Source organism: Pinus tabuliformis, chromosome J (assembly GCF_031772625.1).
Source record: "Pinus tabuliformis cultivar Carrire ecotype Pingquan chromosome J, CPIR1, whole genome shotgun sequence".
In the NCBI taxonomy this organism is placed as follows: Eukaryota; Viridiplantae; Streptophyta; class Pinopsida; order Pinales; family Pinaceae; genus Pinus; species Pinus tabuliformis.
In genome coordinates, this window is record NC_142295.1 from 1,309,038,690 (window position 1) to 1,309,045,638 (window position 6,949).

At 35.8% G+C, this 6,949-nt stretch overlaps 1 pseudogene; it reads right to left on the bottom strand.

The window, feature by feature from the left end:
- Positions 1-2,726: 2,726 nt before the first annotated feature.
- Positions 2,727-4,789, bottom strand: LOC149232072 (UDP-glycosyltransferase 91C1 pseudogene; annotated as a pseudogene).
- Between the last annotated feature and the right edge of the window lie 2,160 nt (positions 4,790-6,949).

The window sequence follows — 6,949 nt, forward strand, 5'->3', positions numbered from 1 at the left end:
TTTGTTCCAGATGAACAATCTGGTTTTTCCGTACCTTTGACCTTTTAGAGCAGGCTAGCTTGTTCTCTTCAACCTTCGCAGTTATCAACAACCAAGCTTCGGCATGATTTAGTGCAGATTGGAATCTAGCCTGGAATATGTCGTTTTACTGATCCAGATTAAACGTGGAATTTGGGATTCATTCTCCTTTTAGTTAAGGGCTACATTTGGAACTTTTCAAAGCTGGGCAGACTTCGAGATTACAATACTGCCAAGATCGGTAATATCTGGACTAATTTAAGGTTTTTTCTTTACCAATTTAGGGTCGAAGTAGGGTTTTGGCCAGTGACACTTTGAATGCAGAGATCTTGTTTTTGATTCATTGTTATTTTACGTGGGCATCTCCGGATCGAGTGGTTCATTGTTGTCTTGCACAGGCAGCCTAGGATTGAGTGATATTTTCTTTTTGTTTGAAGCGAAAGTTGGTGATTTATTTTTATCTGGAGCAAGATTTGATTCTCTATTCTAAAAGCATGATTTTTCCTATTAGGGTTTCTTGCAGATTAAAGGGCTTACTGAAACTCTGCGCCTGGATTCTAGATCTAATCTTCTGCAGCTAGAGATCTAGATCCAATCTTCTGCCTTATTTCTGTGTGGTTGGGTTCTAGATCTAATCTTTTGCTGCTAGATCTAGATCTAATATTCTGCCTTATTTCTCTGTGGCTGCGTCTCGGCTCCCATGCCATGTTTCAGCACTCTCCATTGTCTCACATTATGGGGTTTATGGGGTTATCAAAGGCAACAACCAATTTCATAGATGAACCACTTGTTCAATCCTCTGTGGCTAGATCTAGATCTAATCTTTTGCCTTATTTCTCTGCGACTCGGTTCTACGAGCAAGTAAAATATGGCTCCCAGCTTTGCGAAAATAGTTGTTGGCTCAGTTCCATCCACTTCTGGAGGGCAAGCTCCTGCCCATATCATCAGCGAAGCCCCAGCTCCCACTATGCAGGTGGTCCAGGCCTCACTCGATGAGGCTTTAAAGTTTTCCAAAAGTGCCTTAATCTGTTGGTTCAATGATTTTTGGCCGCGACTGACAACTCTCCACAATTGGATCTCAGAGGTATGGAAGCCTATCATTTTTGATGAAATTAATATGTACCCCTGTGCTAGGGGTTTCTTTATAGTAGATTTTGAAAATCCTGAAAGCAAACATGTATTCTAGATTCTTGCCCTTGGTTTTTGGAAAATTCAAGCCTATTCATGAAGCCATGGAACCCATCATTCGATCCCTCAATAGCAGTGATAACCTCAGCACCAGTTTGGGTGAGATTGCCAAACCTACCCTTGCATCTTTGGAATATCTCCTCGCTAAAAGCCATTGGAAATGCAATTGGAAAGCTTTACTGCAGGTGCCCAAAACAGAGGAATATGCCAGAACCACCTATGCACGCATCTATGTGGAAATGGACTTTAGCGCCAGATTCCCAGCTTAAATAAACCTAACAAGTAAAGACTGTGTGGAACCGGAAACTCAATTATGAAAGTGTCCTCTTCAGATGCCAATCCTGCTTTGATATAGGCCATCTAGCCAAAAATTTCATAAAAGCCTCCCAGAAAAATTTTGCTAGAAAAAACCACTACAGATCTATATGGTGGGAATGGGAAAAAAAAACACTACACTGTCATCAAAGAAGAATACTCTATAGAAACTTCTGAATCACAATAAATCGGCCAAGAAAGAAACAACTCTCAAGACAAGTAGGGAGAAAGCCCTGCCCAACAACAAAAAAGTGAACTCGACAACTCCTCAAGCATCAATAGTTATGAGGATTCGAATATCGCACAAAATAAATCTTCATTTAACGGAAAAAGCAAATCTCTTAGACAAAACTTCTTCTCCGACTATCTTCAAAAGGACGAACACAATCGATCGTGAAGCTAAGACACCAATGTCCTAAAAACAAAAAGAGATGAAGGAGATGCAAGATAAAGGAACTTGGAAGACCGTAGAGAAAAAAAAGAAAGCTACATCACCAGTCTCACCAAGAAAGACGAGGAGCCAGACAATTAAAAACTAAGAAAATTATAGATATGATAGACCAATTTGGTCTCAATGGACGTTAACCACTATCATCATCATCATCAATAATTTTGTAACAATATTTAAATTTCAATAATAGACACAAAATCTTAATACTTTTGATATAACAAGATTTTTAACAAAAGATATTTTTCTCTACTTTACCATGGATGTTATTTACATGTAAATATGCTTTGTTACAATACCATAGTTCATCAATACCTAATGCCCAAAAACCATCGCATATATATATATATATATATATATATATATATATATATATATATTGTGCCAAGAAGCATTCTCCAACCAAGTATGAAAGAGATATTGTAATGTTTTGTTATGTTATGTTATCTAAACATTTTAATTAGGTGAAATTACATAAAATAAAAAATAAAATAAAATAAAATTACTAATTATAATTATTAATAAAAACATTTTGACAGTGAAATTATAAAAATAAAAATAAAATAAAATAAAAAAGATAATTATAATTATTAATTATTAATAATTAGATTACCCTTTAAAATTATCAAACTCTTAGCGAGATCAAATTTTTTGAGGCTTAAACATTTTCTCAATTTTACACTAGAAATTTGGTACCACGACACTTAATAAATCTAAAATTAAAATAAATCTAAATCAATCAAAAAAATAAATAAAATTTCACAACACACTTATTTTTATTAATTAAAATATTTACAATTATAATAATTTTGGAAATCGATAAATAAAACATTTGTCTATTAGTAACCCATAGCTTAGATTGTTCATATTTCATAATTGAACGATTTAGAAACCTCTTAAAACATTCGTAAACTTCCAGTTCTCAGCCAAAAATGCGTCGAAATGACTAACATTTGACCCTCCATAAACTCCACGGGACAGGATAACCGTTACGGCTAACCATCAGATTATCAGATTTCGAAATTTTTTTCTGTCAGGCGTTCAATAACAGCCTGAAGGTTAATTTTACTTTCCTTTGACAACATTTGAGCTATCTGAGTAGACCTGAGTCTAAGCTGCCTGCCCTCCTCATCCACCATAACCTTCTTCACCGCCCTGCAGATGTCTTCCTGGGAAAACGAACCGTCCAGCCGTCGATCAACTTCCACTCCTACCCGCCATTCACCCTCCACCAGTCTGGCAGTCAGTCCCTGTTCCAGTCGCATGGGCAGCGCCACCAGCGGCAACCCGAACTTCAGCCCTTCCGTCACCGCATTCTTGCCACAGTGTGTCAGGAAACCCCCCACCGAGGGGTGAGAAAGAATGCGCACTTGCGGTACCCAACCCTCCACAACAAGTCCCCTTTCTACCGTACGCCCTCGAAAACCCTCCGGCAGAGCATCAGCCGCGGGTGTCTGAGGTAGCAGACGAAGCGGCCAGAGAAAAGCCGCCTGGCTCTCTTCTAACCCGAGCGCCAGGGTTCGAACCTCTGCCTTCGACAGGAAGCATTCGGTGCCAAACGACACCATAATCACCGACGAAGGGGCCTGCGTGTCCAGCCATTTTAAGGAGTCACAATCATTGTGTTCCTCGGTAGAGTCCCCGGATCTATCGCCGCCGCCTTCGGCGACGAGAGGGCCGACGGTGAAAACGAGCTTTCCTGTAGCTCTCTGCAGGTATTCAATGTACTTTCCTTCCAATTCACGACAACTATTGTCGAAAATGGCACTGCATCCATCGAATGCCATCAAAAATCGATCTGCAAACCTCAGGCGTCCAGATCCATCGCTTTTGTAAAACCCTAACACCTCCCGTGCCTCATGGTGCCGCCAACGCACAACGGATTCGGCAGGGAAACCCGGCGGAGGCTTCATCAGATCCTCAGCCGTCGGGTTTTGAAGGGCGGCTCTGGCCGGTGAGAAGTTGTGAGCCACGGTCGCAGCGCCAGTGACGAAGAAGACGATGGAGGGAATCCCCAACTTTTGAGCGACACGGGAAGTCCAGCACTGGATGAAGTCGTAGACAACGTAATCCGGCGAAAGGCGCTTCAAAAGCGCGTGGAAGGGCTGTTCCCAGAGGTCCACAGCATCGATTAGCAGAGGTATCTTCTCGTTGTCCACATCGGAGGTGGACTCTGCGCCAGGAGAGAGACCCTCCACGGCGGGTAAGGGCAGCTCCACCAAATCTATTCGGTCGTCTGAATGAAGGAGCGGCTTGATCTTTTCCAAATTTCGTGGAGACGAAACAAAGGAGATTTTAAAGCCATGACGGGCGAGGCGCTTGGAGAGCTCCAGAAAAGGAGAAATGTGGCCGTGGGCGAGCCATGGGTACATCGTAATATGGATTTCATGCTCCTGCTTATCGCTTAGGTTACTCTTTCCCTCCATCTAACGTCCCTCCCCTAGCCTCGGCAGATCACAGCAACCGCAAAAATAAGTTTGAGACAGAACCTGGAAAATAGATCTGAGATCGTTGCATCCACTACAAGTCTCAAGCCCCACAGAAATTCCATTCATAATGAAAAAGAAATGATGAGCGGCGGAGACCGAACATGGAAAACAGGTGAGATCATTGCATCCGCTAGAAGTCTCAAGCCCCCACAGAAATTCCATTCATAATGAAAAAGAAATGATGAGCGACAGAAACCGAACATGGAAAACAGATGTGAGATTTTTACACCCACTAGAATTCTCAAGCCCCACACACAGGAATTCCATTTGTAATAACTAAACTGGAACAGCCAGGTTACATGGATTGAAAACTTCGCCGCCTCCATATATATATATATATGATGGTAGAGATCTTCGGGCCGAGAGAAAGCTGTAGAATGGTCTTGGGTAAGTTTGTTTAAATAAATAATATAATAATATTTCTTATTAATTTAAATATTCTATAACTAAGTGCAGATCAGAGTAGTAAAAATAAATATTAAATCAAAAAATAATAAATAAAAATTATTATTTATAAAGTTGTTTTCTAACTTAGCATAAAAGAAATGTTATAATGTTTTGCTATCTCTGTTATGTTATGTACAGTTTGGATAATTAAAATTATTAAATTAAAATTTGTAAAACTTACGAATTTGCAAAACAAAAGTTTTGCAGATATTTAATAATGAATTTAGAATTTTAAATAAAGATTTGCACATGGAAAAAGTTAATGCTCTGGACACATGATATATTTACATTTGAGATAAATCTAGGTTAATATTAATTTATATTTATATCTCAAAACATATAATTAATAATCATGAAAATTTATATATAAAAAATTAATAAATTTAATTAAAACATATAATAAAAATTAAAAATAGTTTTATAAAAAAAAATATAATTTTAATTCAAAATCATTATCATAATATTTTAAATATATACTTGATAAACATATAAAAATTGTATTTAAAATTTCAATAAATTTAATTAAAAGCATGTGATGAAAATGGAAGATATTTCAATATAAAAATATGAAATATATATAAAATATAAACATTATTTAAAATAAAATTCATTTAACTATGTAAATTGAAATAAAAATTATATTTATAATTATATCTATTAAACATTTAATAAAATTATATATTATATATAGATATAAAATTATATTCAAAATTATTATAAATTCATATTAACTTGGGCCTTATTAAGCACCCAGAAAAATGGAATTTCTCGAAGTCCACACTAATGCTATTCGAAATATTTGATCCCTTCAATAAATGGATTTAGACTGATTTGTAATTCATAATTATATAAAATCTACTGCTAAAATATGCAATTTCTAAACAAATAACAATAAATTATAATGGATTATTGTATAGTTGTTCAGGTGGTAAGAAGGGAGCATGGCTGTTGACATACCTACATATTCATAAAAGATATTACATGTATTGAAATTTTGGCACCTTTTTTTCAGGAATGAACAGTGAAAATATCTTTGTTGTCACATGAAAATTAATGTTATCACTTTACATTGGTCTAATTTTAAAACCGACATATCCTGCAGAGTTTTTTCCTTAAACCGCGGAGAGTTAACTATGCTTTCAATCCCATGTACTAGATTCAGTGTATGATTTCCATGTAAAAAGTTTATGATGGTAATTTGTTTTCTTTCCTACGAGTGTCGATTTCAATTTGATACAGATTTGTGAATTTCAATTTAATTTTTTAATTTTATTATATACGTATATATTTTTAGAAGTAGCCATTCTTTCAATAAAGGATAATAATATACTACTCTCACCTAAAATGTATTACGGCAAGACACCATGGGAGTTGAGCTGAGTTCAAACGAGGAAGTTCTTGAAATCAGGGAAGGAACCAAACTGAAATAGCATGAGTGAGATTGTATTTTATTTCAAGATTTCATGGGTTTCAGAAACTATATTAGAACATAGTGTATATGATTTAACATATTATTATAAAAATAAATAGGTTGGTTCATAAAAATGTTTATTATTAAACCGTTATGATCTTCAAAAATTATAATTATTTAGTTTAATTCTTTGTGTCGTTTTATATGATTTACCATACCACATGTGTGGTTATTTAGAATTTTTTTATTTTATTAAAATAGAATATATTCTTTCTAAAATTTAGATGATGTAATTTTTTTCATACTAAAAAGAGTACCCATATATTTCCTAATCATATATAGAAATGAATTTATCAACATTTATATTATAAACTTTCAAAATGTCTTTTCATATTGTTCATGTCTTCCTAGTAATACAATAATATTTTGTATCTCATTCTACTTAAGAATAATAATAGAAATAGGTATTACAACTAAGCAAAGAAAACGCCCAGTTCCACTTTTAACAAAATGGGTTGTGAGCAGCAAGTCCTTGCCCAAGGGCATGATGCCAAGAGTAGAGGTTGTCGATTGTTGCATCCAAACAATGAACTTATGAAATGGGAGTAGGGTTGGGAAAGATAGTTGCACATT